Below are 13,915 nucleotides of genomic sequence, written 5' to 3'. Positions count from 1 at the left end.
TGGGGATTGACTGGCAAGGATTACACAATTTTTCCTAGGAGGCCATGAGACTGGCTACCGGAACTGCACAAAAGGTAGTCCAGAAAGTTTGGAGGTTGGATGGCTGCTAGAATTGCATAATGTGTAATCCAGATTAGCCTGCTGGTTGTTGGAATTGCGCAACGTGCAATCTCAGTTGGCAAGGGCTATAGGTTTGGGGACTGCATTGCGTAATTTTCTGGGTCAGCAGTCACTACCTCTCATAACTGCACAATGCAAGACTCAAGGACAGTCACTGGGAAGAAATGTGCATTTTCTAGAAGGAAGGTAGAGCCTCCCCTCTCTGTATTGCACAATGTTGTCTTGGTGAGGCAGAGTCCGGGCTAAGGCTGCCCAGACCTGTCAACGGGAAACTGAAAACAAATGTGGATATGAATGCATGGAAATACTGAGTGTAAGTAGGAGTGAATGATCTTGCATGCAAACAATGAATGCAAGATTCAGGAAATGGAACAACATGCATGTTTGTGAAGCGAGTTGTCGAATCGACGACCATTCGTGCAAAACAGTGTCATGCATGCGACAATAGTGAGATGATACTGAAAATTGAAACAGTGCTAATACAAGCTAATATGCATGAAAATGATAGGAAACGTTCATAGAAATCAAGCAAACAACACTCACACAAGCCAAAACATGAAAAGTGACATAAATGATGCAAAAGACAAGTTAAGCGGACTTACGCAAAAATAGTTGAGCTAGATGTGTCGAAGACTCCTGGATGTGTTTTGGGATCTTAGAGATCCAAGATCAGTGTGAATAAGTGAGCTCTAAAGCATCAAATAAATAAGTTTGATGTTCATGACATGCATGCCAGAAATCTAGGAAAAAGTGACACTTGGAGGAAACTTTCTAAAATGATCTTTGTATGTAACCTCTAGCTGCTAAAAATAGCTCCCTAAAATCTAGGGATGCTTTTTGCATGTGTATTTTTTCTATTTCGAGAAAATACATCCCATGCATGCAAGTCATGCTTTCTTGGTCCCTGGTGGAACTGGTCAACCTGATGGCACATGTAATAGCCTGCTTCACTTAGGGAGAAATTTGCACATTTTTCGGCGGGAGCTGGCCTGGCTACCCAGAGTGATTGCACAGTTTCTAGGAGGAGTAGTTGACTGTTTCCCACAATTACGCAATTTCTGGGCTAAGCACTCCTGCTGGGTCAAATTGCGTAGTTTTCTCAGGGAAGGCTGACTGACAGGATTGTGCAATTTGTGAGCCCAACAGGCTGCTAGTTAGATTTGCACAATTTTTGGAGGGAAGACTGGTTCCCCTCCAGAATTCCACAACTTCTTGAGGGATCTTCTCAGCCAGCAGCTAAACTAAGTCCGAGGAAGCAACCTGTGAGGGGAATGCAACAAGCTATCATGCATAGGCTATCATGCTACTTGAAAACCAGTAAAGCTCATGTACTTGACAGTGCAAGACATGCTGCTAAGGATGGTTGGTAGGGAGGATCCAAAACAAAGACAAGGCAAAATTTTGGAGGGTGGTTGTAGCCGCTACAACATAATATTAAATACTTCTTGGAACAAAGTTTGTCTTCAGACGAGTAGAAAAAATGAGTCATAAGGATGTTAGATTATGACTTTAAAATCATCTACAAAAAAGGGAAGAAAAATGTTGTTGATATGTACTCTCATGAAGGGAAGAGGATATGAAGGCATTTCCCTATGCCATTTGTATTATATAATCTGGTTGATAACTTATGGAAGGGATGAATGGAAGAACGATGAGGAGGTGTGGAAACTCATTCAATAGTTGTAGAAATATCTCAGTGCATCTTATACATTTATCTGGAAAACTGATTCATTGTGGTACAAATATTGCTTATATATATGTAATAAATCTCAACTCAAATAAAAGGTTATTTTCAAATTATACTCCTCTCATATACGATGGCATTTAGGATTTTTGAAAACTTACTACAAGGTCAATAAGGATTTTTTTTTTTGATAGCCTTAAATCTCATATTTAGAGGTTTTTGTTAGAATGTTTGCTTTTCCAACAAAATAAAGTTGTGAAAATTAATACCCTACATCTTTTACAACCATTATCCATTCCATATTAGCACTGAGAGGAGGTATTAATGAATTTTATCACATGTTTACCCAAGTTTGAGGGAAAGAGTGTCATCATGGTGGTAATTGATAGACATACTAAGTATTCATAATTTTGTGCACTATCTCATCCTTCTAAAGTCGATATAGTAGCTACTACATTTGTGGAAATAGTTCAAAAGCTGCATGAGAAACAAAAGATTGCAAGTGACAAAGATCCCATTTTCACTGGAATTTTTTGGACATAATTATTTTCTTACATTGGCACTCAATTAGCCTATAGTTCATCTTATCCTCATTAATCTAATGGTAATATTGTGATAATGAAAAAACATTTGGAAGTATATCTTCATTGCTTTACCCTTAGTAAAATGGTGGTATAGCACTTCCTTCCATACCACATCAAAAATGACCCCATTTATGGAACTTTATCAATATCGTCCACTATAAATGATATCATTTTAAGAGAAAATTCTAAGGTTCAAGTAGTGGATGATCACATGGGGAATTGGCAACAAGTTGTCCAACTCTTAAAGGATAAATGAAGTCTAGTGTAGAATCGAATGAAACAATAGGAGAATCACGATTGCAATGAAAGAAGTTTTGATGTGGATTATTGGGTATTTTTATCGATACAACCATACAAACCAATGTCCCTCAAGGAAGATAAGAAGGATAATAAATTATCATCCAAGTTCTATGGCCATTACAAGGTGTTTCAAAATATTGGCATTATGGCATACAAATTGGAGCCACATTCATCTTCACGAGTACACTTAATTTTCCTTGTTTCAAAATTAAAGAAGGTTATAGATGACAGGATACCAATTCAAACCATATTTCCAATCTTTGAAAAGGAAGGAAAATTCATATTGGAGCCTGAAGCAATCACTGAAACAAGAATATTAAATCTACATAATATATCATTTTTAGAGTATTTCATTAAGTGGAAGAACTTAAATGTTGAAGATTGCACATGGGAGGATGATAATTTTATACAGAAGAAACTAGAAGTACTCAAGCATTGAGGAAAACATGTTTTTGAAGTAGAGGGGCATGCTATGTCCCTATAAATCTAGTGTATTCCCCATAGTTTTATTGTTGTGCCCCATAAAATCCTATTATTTTTGTTGTTGTGTCCTTACATTATTATTTTCATGTAGGCCCTAATTATATTTTGACCCTTTAGACTCCTATATATACCAAATATGTCTTGTCATTTGAATCATCTAAGAATTGTTCATTTATGTGATGTAAAGTGATTTTCGCCCCTCGAAGTGGCTTATTATATAGTCATTGATCGATCTCATCTTATGTTTTTCTATTATTTTTTATCTACGTAATTGAGGCAATTAACTTGGAAGGATGCAAGCATTGACATCCTATTTGCAACAACCTAATTAGGGCATGAACATCAATGCATGTAATCACCTCCTTCAATTTGTTGTGGCCCACTTTTCACAATATTTTAGACTATATCCACAACCATCACAAATAATGTAAGTCTTTGGAGACATATCAGACCACTACTGCCACAACCTTGTTCATTAAGTTATCTTCATCTTCTCATCAAGCTACTACCAATGTTGTCATTCCTTATTAATCAATCAACCTATTCATAATAACAACTTGTTCATCAATATAGTACAATAACACCTTTCCCAGATACCATTTTGGTCATACATACAACACCTTCTCATAAACCGTAAAGATGTTTGTATGCCCCAAAACAAAAATTATAGCTTTGCAAGATCAAGAATACATGTTCTGATTCTTCCTAACCCCTCAAAAGATCACAATTGTGTTTTGGTAATTTCCGCTTTTTCAAAATCTAATTTGGCTTGAATATCATCCCAAAAGCCATATAAAACCATAAAATAAATCAAGTGTTTAACAAAATGACCCTTTTACTGAATCATATAGAAAATGAACTTTTCGTGACAGCCTTTCTACAAAATTCTCCTTTCTCATCTACGTAATTCTTTGAGAAAATGTACTTTGTGTACAAAAAGAATTAAAAAAACTTGATGTCAATTGAATTCAAGCCTATAAATAATGCCAAGTCAAGTACTCTCAAAATCATTTTGGCCTTTGGGCAGCTAATGGAGAGCACAATTGTTGGCAATGCAATAGAGAGCATGATATGTGGCTTTCGGTGATCAATCACAATAGAGAGAAAAACCTTTCACCTTCCAACAATCAATAGAGATAATGACCCATGCCTTGGGGTAACCAACAGTGTACATAGAGCATGACCTATTGATATGAGAAACCAACAAAACATAGCGTATGACCTATTCCTACGAGAAACCAACATCGTAGATCCTCTAACCTTTTCCTTTGGGGAAAAAAATAATATAGAGAATGACCTTATGCCTTCCAGTGACCAACACACAAGGCTAATGACCTATGCTCACACCTACATCGATCCATCATGTAAATAAAGAATGAGTCTTCATGCCTAAAATGCTGCAAAAACAAGTCACTTCTCGATGTCTCTCATCAAATAGGTATTTCAATGATCAAACAAACACCACATTGAATTGACTACCCTCCTATACATAAGTGTGAGAGAAAATTTTATTGCTTGAGGCTAACACATACTTGAGGTTTGACAGGCAACACAAGTTGAGAAATCTCCATGTTCTCTCGCTATATGACCTGGTCCTGGAGGCCATGAAAAAAATGATGTTGATGTCATCATGTTGTCACCCTTGACATGTGGTGTGCCCTAAATAGCCCATGTTTCACTCAAGAACCATCCAATCAGCTAACCAAACTATCCAATCACAATGCCATGCGGTGTTTTTCATAGAAAATTTTGCATTTTCCCCTCATTACAATTTTCAACTTCAAACTGACATATCTTCTTATATAGGACGAGTTTAACCAAGTTTGATATATTGTTGGAAAGGTCATGGACATGATTATCCAACCATGTCATCTAGAGTTATATTTGAACACCATAAATTATACAAAAATTCAATATACTTCAAGTCACATTAACCCCCATTTAATGTCACCTTGTCAAGATATCAAACTTCCCTTGGAGAAGACTCGCAAACCATGCCATCTATAGCTTCATTTGACTTCCACTTTGAAATCAATGACATAGGTTGTCATCAATGATGATACTATGTTCAACACAATTAGGATGATCATTTATAGTCCTTGTAATCATAAATAGGGTAGCTTCCATAAATAACAACATCATCAGAAGCAACATGAGAGCAATAACCAAGGACAAATGTACATTACTATTTATTTTCATGGGAAATGGCATCACAAATTTTATTATTCTTATTTTGTAATCGTCTAATATAGGGAATGAATCTTTAGTTCACTGATTAATGGATAAATTGATGCCTAGTACATATTTTAGATAATAAGAGTTATGGTAACATAACTTATGATATATTTGACATCTAGTTGAACATTTTCTTACATGCACATAATAAACCACTAACATGCATAAATTCTCTATAAACACATAATAAATAGAGGGACGAGTAGAGGAGGACCACACCTTTTGGATTTGAAGTGATTAAAAGACTAAAATTTCAAATAGAGTCCAACATAATTATAATATTGACCATGAAGAGAGTGTCCGTTCATAAAATGCATATAGAGATGATATATAAAAGCTAAAAAGTGGCATAAGGTATTTATGGTTAAACATAATTATGTTACATATTGGGCTATATACTAGCCTTGATTAATGTATCTATGAAAATATATTAATATTGAAAATATGCCATTGACAAACTCTAACATAGTAATTGAAAGAAAATATTTTTGACTCTAATAGTTGTGATTCTCCTCAAGTTGCCATTCTTCTCCATTTCATGACTTGAAACACACAACGAAGCCATTAACGATTAGTTTGATGGATGGTTTAGGAAAGCCACAAAGCCATTAATAATTTATTTCAGGTACAATACAATGAATTATATCTATGTGCATAATACACTTAGACCCCATATGGAGTGCTCATGGAATATTGAGGAGGCGAGTGCGTCTCTTCTAAATCTAGGTTGACGTTGGAAAAGGAATAGAGTACATTGTGAAATCGTTTCAATTTCTATATTAGAATATTCATTAATTCACTTACAAATATTTTTTTCCCAACCCTTCGCGCTCCGTCCCACCACAGTGGTTGATTAAGCACTCAAACGAAGCATATTCCAGGCATATTTTCCCAAATTTAATACCACCGTCCATTTAAAAAATTGAAAAAGTCAATGTGAGTTCATCGACCGGTGTTCGAAACAGAAACGCCATCCAAGAATTAATTATATAAGCGAGTAACAAAATTTTCCATGCTCAGTTGAGTTTTTAAATTGTTATATATATATATATATATATATATATATATATATATATATATATATATATGGAAGTCTTATTTTTTACCACGCATAAGAAGAGCATGAGCATGTGTATTTTCTTTCTACAATGCTTGAACTATAGTGTATATAAATACTATGAGTCAAATGTATGAATTCCCTGTTTATATAATATTATGTTTATTATTGTGGAATTACATAATTCATGACCTTTACACCATCTCTATTATTATCCTCCATTCACATGGACCAAAGCCGCTAAGGATAATTTTGAAAAATTGAATACAATTGTACTTTCAGATCTCATTGTACATTAAATTTCCCTTACTACTCTTCTCTTGAGAGACAATTATAACATCTATATGTAGTATTTTTCATTAAGGTGATGGAAGACGTATGATGTCTTTCATTAAGGTAGTGGAGGGCACATATGATGTTATCTTGTTCTTGATGAATAAGTGGAGGAATAAACATTATATTACTATGAAGGACTTGGAACATGGTGACTCGCTTGATGAGTAGCAATGACGAGTCAAGAGTTGTGATTATGTGGATGAGGACAACCAACTCAAGGTTATCCATTGACAAAAGCAAGAATATAAATGATTTTATGTGTTGCTGAAAGAGTTCAAACAATTTTTATATTTAATGTTATGAAATGTTGAATGGATGGATATACATACAATGATATTTATTCATGCGAATGATTAGCATCAAATCCTATAATAACAATACTCTACTTGTAGGAAATAAAGAAATATGGTCCCACGAGAAATATGGTGTTTATGGTGCTGGACCCACCAACATGTCAAGGGGCTCTCCCCGGTAAGAAGTCCCAATTAGACCTCAGACCTTTTGGTGCAAGAGTCCCAGTAGTGGGTCGTAAGCTAATGCCTTGACCGTGATTTCGCACAGAGGCAAGTAAGATAACACTGTCAGTAGCAAGGGTGTGACTGATGCAGTGAGTCAAGGAAGGTGTATGAGAGGTTCTAACACTTCCAAGGGAGAAGGAGGTGAAGGTGAGTTCCAGGTTGAAAGGGATCAGTCCCAACTCAGCTAGGAACACACAACACAAAGGACATGCATAGTTTCCAGTGAAGCAGTCCACTCGGATGTGGCAGTAACATCATACAAGGTAAGATAACACGAACATCACTCATGGATCATTCCAAGATGAGTGTGACAGTTTTTATAGCATGGTTCATGTGATAGGTCTGTCTGATGTCCGGTAGAGCAGTCGACAAGGATGGAGATAACATTAAAAACATATGCAACACATTAACAACAAGATTCATATAATTGAATGTGAATCAGTTCATACACAAAAACGTAAGTTAAAGAACATATATCATTAAGGCAACCAGAACAATCCAACTACAATAACATCTTAGGTATGAAAATGTGTTGGCTCTTATTATATAAAGAAGTGTAAGTCACAATCATACAATACATCCATGTAAACCTACTAGCCCCAACAGTGGAACGTTACAACCACATCCGCCTACTCCTCTAAAGATATGTACTAGCTTTGTGTAGTGGAGAAGCCAAGGTGCACTACAATACTCTCCAAGCCTTCTTCAAGATAGTCTTAGTAGAAGTTTGGCTGACCAAAAGCCTATACAATGAGTTACGACGAACTATTTATAGCAAAGGGTGGGTTGACCTTTGACATTATCCTTGGTGACAGTTCAACTACCCTCATGACTCTTCATCTATTCTATGACTATTACATCCAACTATTGACACTTGACTTACACTTGACATTACTCAACATTACAATGCACACATACTCATGTGAGACAACATGGATTGAGCAAGCCTTGTAAGACATCACTGACACTCAGTCTCCTATGATGAGACCAATTCTTTGACATGCTTGTGATGGTGGAGTTGGTGAGCTAATGCCAAGCTTGGTCATCCGTGATGGTGTGCATGCACCTCTTGGTGACATCTTGTTGAAGCGAACTTTTGCCTCTGTTTCAATCGGTGCATTGGTTTGGCCCCTTCATCCAACTCATCTGCTAACATGCGCATGGTCTTCTTGGGTATGGTTGACGAGAAACACACTAATACATAGTGTCTGTGTTGATCTCCAAGTGTGTGCTGGTGGTCATGCGCATCAACTTGTCGAAGTACATGTTCAGCCCCAATTAGACTTACTTCTTGTCTTCGCCTTCGCGAATGTGTCGAATGGGTTGGATTGCATGCGTGCACACAGTGACATGCATGCTACTAATTCCCTTGCATGTGATCAACAACACTGCTCACCATGCCTACTACATGTCAGTTACTGGGATGGTTCTTTAACTTGTATGGGTGCAGTTTCATCCGTGAGTGCATGTTGCACCCACTGATGTTCCTGATCCTGTTGTAACTCATTCGTTTGTCTGTGTAGCTTCATGTTCTTCCTTGATTTTCTACTTCGGCACATGCAACTCGTTCTTCGTTTCATTCTCTATCTTCGTGATATTCATGTCGCACCGTCACCTCATAGCCTGATTCTCCAAAGTTTCTTTCATTATCAGTGAATCTGCTTGATCTTGCAACTTTGTTCTGCCTTTGTGTTGTGAACAACCTTCCTCTTGCATTTGTTGTATTCACTTCATTCACTGCATTCAGTATGCTGCCTATAGTTTTTGTTCATGATGTTTCTCGCTGTGATTTTGTTTCTTTATGTCCTTGTCCACGAACTACTTAATGTCTTTGTGAGTAGGCAAGATCATAGACACTTAATCAACGTCATATCCAAGCACGTTTTGAATGGTGTCTTCATCTCTGCTCTCTTGGAAACCATTGTACCTATACTGATGAGAGGCAGATGAACACCTGCGATACCTTAAGATATGGAAACACTCATGGCAAGCAATTTGTCAGTTGAAAACCAAAATGAACATGACAACTGACTTGTAACTTATCTGGGTGAATGATCATGAAGTTTGCGCAATTTCGGCAGGGAGGTCGGGAGACTGACTGCTAAGACTACACAAAGCATAGTATGGGCTAGTGGGAGACTTACTGACTGTTGGAACTGCGCAATGCAGAGTCTAGTCTGGTTGATGACTACAGGGATTGTGTTAATGCACAATTCCAACTGGGAAGGACTACTAGCCCAGGGATAGATTTGCGCAATTTCTTAGGCCAAGCAGCCACTTTCCTCCAGAAATGTGCAAAACAGTCTTGTAGGCTAGTGCTAGCCAGGAATGTGCAAATCTAGAGAGGAAGGTGAGCCTTCCTTTCCCAGATTGCGCAACACAGCCTTAGTGAAGGTAGAGCCTAGGCCAAGGTCGGCCCGACTCGCCGACGGGCAACTGAAAGCAAGTAAGTCAATGAATGCATGGCGAAACTAAGTGACAATATAGAAGTGCATGCAAAACATGAATGAAAGATTCAGCAAAACGATCAACATGCATGTTGGCGAGGAAGTTCGCTGGTTGGGCGACCATCAATGCAAAACTGTTTCATGCATGCGAAAATAATGAGATAACAATGAAAATTGAAACAAATCTAGGACAAGTTAGTATACATGTAAATGACAGCAAGAATTCAAAGAAATCAAGCAAACAGAACTCCCACAAGCGAAAACACAAAAAGCGACAGAAATGCAGCACAAGTCATGGGAAGCGAGATTACACCAAAATAGCTGAGTTGAAAGTGTCGACTCCTCCTAGATGTGATGTGGGAAGTCAGAGCTGCAAGGTTGATGTGAGGAATAAGCTCTCCAACATCTATTTGATGATCTTTAATAACATTGAGGTGGTGACACGCATGCCACAAATCTAGGGGAAGCGACACTTGGTTGGAGGTTTCTAAATTGCTCCTTTCATGTAACCACCAACTGCTAAACATTGATCCTTGAAACAAGGGTTGCCTTTGAATGCTGCCTTGGGAGAAGTATCCCATGCATGCAAGTCTGTTTTACTCAGTCCCGGAGGGAACCAGTCAACTCAGCTACACATGTAAGATCCTGATCGACTGCTGGAGAAAAATGCCCATTTCTGGTTCGGAGTTGGGCTGATTGCCCAGGAGGTTTGTGCAATTTCTAGGCAGAGCAGCTGACTACTGCCTAGATTTGCATAAATCATAGGCTGAACAGCGTGCTGCTGGGAAAATGTGCGCAAATCCTGCTGGGAGGGTTGGCTGGCAGGATTGTGCAATCCTGGAGCCCAGCAGGTTGTCAGAGAGGATTGCACAATTCCTGGAGGGGAAGCTTCTCAGGCTACAACTGGACCAAGTCTTGGTGAGCAGCCTGTGAGGGTAATGGATCAATTGTGATTGACAGGCTACCTTTGTGCGAGGAAAGCTCATGAAGCTTGAGTACTTGATGAAGAAAGACAAAGTGTTGTGCGAGGTTGGTAGGGAGGCTCCAAAACAGGCTAAGGAAAAATTTTGGAGGGTGGTTGTAGCCACTACAAGACTTGGTGACACACTAATGCAACTCCATATCTCTGAATGGACCATGTTTGTGAAAAGAAAGTCTAACACCTCCTAAAGTATTGTTCAGCTCTAAGCTCATCTTGGCTTCACACTAGTTGATTGTAAGATGTAGCATCTGCCAGACTCTAGATCGATTGACAGAAATTCCAAGCCAAGGCAACACAGTTGTTTCAATTGGGGTTGAGGGGTATATAGGTGCACAAGAAGTATAGTCATTAGAGTCTTAGTTTCATATCTGGTGTTGCTCCACTACCAGCAGAGCTGGACAGTACCCAGTGGAGTCACATAGGAACACAAGCATGGCTGCACTGCCAGCAAGCCTGGTAAGTACACCGACGGAGTTCCTTACATCACCTCCCTGTGCAGGAAGCCTTTCTCTTCTTTTGCCTTATTCATTTTTCATTTTGAATTTTTTTGACTTTTTCATTTTTTTCATTTTTCACCGTGCATAACACTTATTCATTTCAGAGGCGGAAGAGGGATCCCGACTTATTGAGAGAAGAAGAGGTTTATCTAGCAATGAAGTAGTTTATTGTATCTCTAAAGTGCTTATTAAGGTTCCCCCCCTCACCTTACTCTACTTGACTGAGCTGACAAGGGTTAACCCAAAAACAACCAACTAGAGAAGGTGACACTAGTTAGCGCGCCAGCGTTGTGTTTTCACCAAGGTTCACTTCGAATAATACATATTTTCCTTCGACATATCATGGACTAAAGGTAACAAGCTCATCATACATAGGAGGGATGACATATAAGCAAGTAGTGATAGTTGTACAAGCCCTCTTATACTTTACCCATCTCGTTTCATGAGTCATACATGGCTTCATGCAAAACTAGCCTACCAACGAAACAAGTGAACGAACTAACAATCAACAAAGTAAAGTAAGATCATAAGAAAAAATGAAAGAAAATCAATTAAACAAACAAGCATGCAAACGAAAAAGAAAACAATGCATGTAAGCAAACAAGCATGCAAGAAAACAACTGAAAGAAAACATTACTCCTACTCCTACAATAATGATGCATGGGCCTAATCATGTGAAGTGATACTTCCAATGCAGCCACCGACACATTAGTAGACCCATTCTGGTGAAGGCTTGGTCCGCGAGCAACCCAGTGTTCTAGACTAGTAACCAAGAAAGATATAACAATGAAGAAAACCACACTTCTTGTTTCAAAGTGTCCACAGGACATAAGTGAGTGCATGTGCATTACGGGCAATCCATGGACTTATCGTGGTGTTGTGTGACACTACATGCAACTTTGAAGCGTAAGTACACTCTTGACTGAGACATGCAAGAAAACAAAATAAATAAAGATAACTTGCATCACACATGAGTGCTCGCAATGTAAGACTCCTCCAATGCATGAGCAATGGGATTGTGTAGTTCAAGTGGAGGAAGTGTGATCTGTGTGTGAGATTGATCTTGAGTGCATATAGATGAGTGATGAGGAGCCTTGAGTGTTTGAAAATTTTCCTAATCGGAAGTGAAACCAACCATAGGACAACGAGGGTCCGACATAACCATTAGCTCGGGCTTAAGTGCCTCGACGGTCTATGGGGTTTAGACTTTGTTGAAAGATGGATCTTCGTAGGCCAGTGGCTTAGATGGATTAACAATGAGTGAATCAACATCATGATTGGATGATGAGGTGAAGAGATCACGACAACCAAGATTAGAAAATTTAGGATGTTGGTTGGCATCCTCATGGTTTGATGAATCGCATAGAGGGGTGGATGAGAAGGAAGAATGTTCACCCTCTACATTTCCGGAAAGAGCAGATGAAGCATGAAGTGTATTTTCAATGAATGTTTGGTCCTCTCCGTTGTTGTACGATGGGCCAACATAGGGTGTGTCCTACAAAAGATAAAAAATGGGTGCATCCGTAGATGAAGACACACATGCAAAATCATGGATAGCGGGTTCACCAACGATGTTAGGAAATAACAGAGGGGGTTCAGACGAAAAGGAGTCATCCTTTGCCGAGTGTTGATGTTCAAGCTCCCACTCATACTCTTCATGAATGACAACGCATGTTGGTTATGCAACACCAACTCCGTCGGTGGGTTGTTCCTCATTCACAAGTGAAAAGTCTGGAATGGATGAACACAAGACAAGAACACCCGAAGGAACACCTAGGTGCGAAGACGGAGGTCATAGGAAAGAAAGCCTATGAGAACTCGAAGGACTAATAACAAAATCTGTGTAAAAAATGTGTGCAGTGATGTTGGGACAGTGTGAAGGTTGAACAGGTGTACAAACATGATCCTCAACATCACTAGGCAATGGTGGAGTTGTTGAATGAGAGGGAGGCGGACAGTCAGTTGAGGCACTACCCACTTCCACATGAGATTTTGCAACTCCATCGATGGAGAAGGTTGAGCAAGGCTTGATCTCAAAATTTCTCTTGGGATGTGCAGATTTCTTAAGACAATACTCGAACCAGTCCTAAAGATAAGAAAATTTCATCTAGCTCCTTGGAGCTTGAAACTGCAAGTCACGGAAGCGCTGCCAAAAATCAATAACGGATTCATGCGCAGTGCTCCATTGTTGTAATAGTTTCTAATCAAGATGGTTTGGATCAAAATGATAGAATGTGTCTTCAACAAGATCACAGAAGTGGTCACATGAGTGCACAGTGTTAGCCGGTAGGTTTAGCACCCAATGAAATGAAGATTCATGAAGTGTGTGTGCAAGCAGCAAACTGGCTTGTTCTTCAGTATACTCATCTCCCTCATAAATCATGGAAAGAAATTTATGTAATTGTTTTAATTGTTCAAGCCAGGCCACTTCGCCTTCACCATCATATGTGTGAGTAGCCAAGAGATTGAAAAGCTCCCCTGAGATGAATACATCCTCACTATTCGTAAAACACCTCAAGGGAAGAAGAGTGAAAGACTCCATGAAAGATATGCAAAGGTTCAAAACTAGATGAGAGGACACAGCTTGTCATCAGGCCCTCCTTTTAGCACTGCAAATGTTGACATGCTGGACCTGCCAACATGTCAAGCGAATCACCCCAGTAAGAAGTCCC

Source organism: Pinus tabuliformis, chromosome 3_1 (assembly GCF_031772625.1).
Source record: "Pinus tabuliformis cultivar Carrire ecotype Pingquan chromosome 3_1, CPIR1, whole genome shotgun sequence".
Classification (NCBI taxonomy): domain Eukaryota; kingdom Viridiplantae; phylum Streptophyta; class Pinopsida; order Pinales; family Pinaceae; genus Pinus; species Pinus tabuliformis.
Note: the sequence above shows the minus strand (reverse complement) of the source record.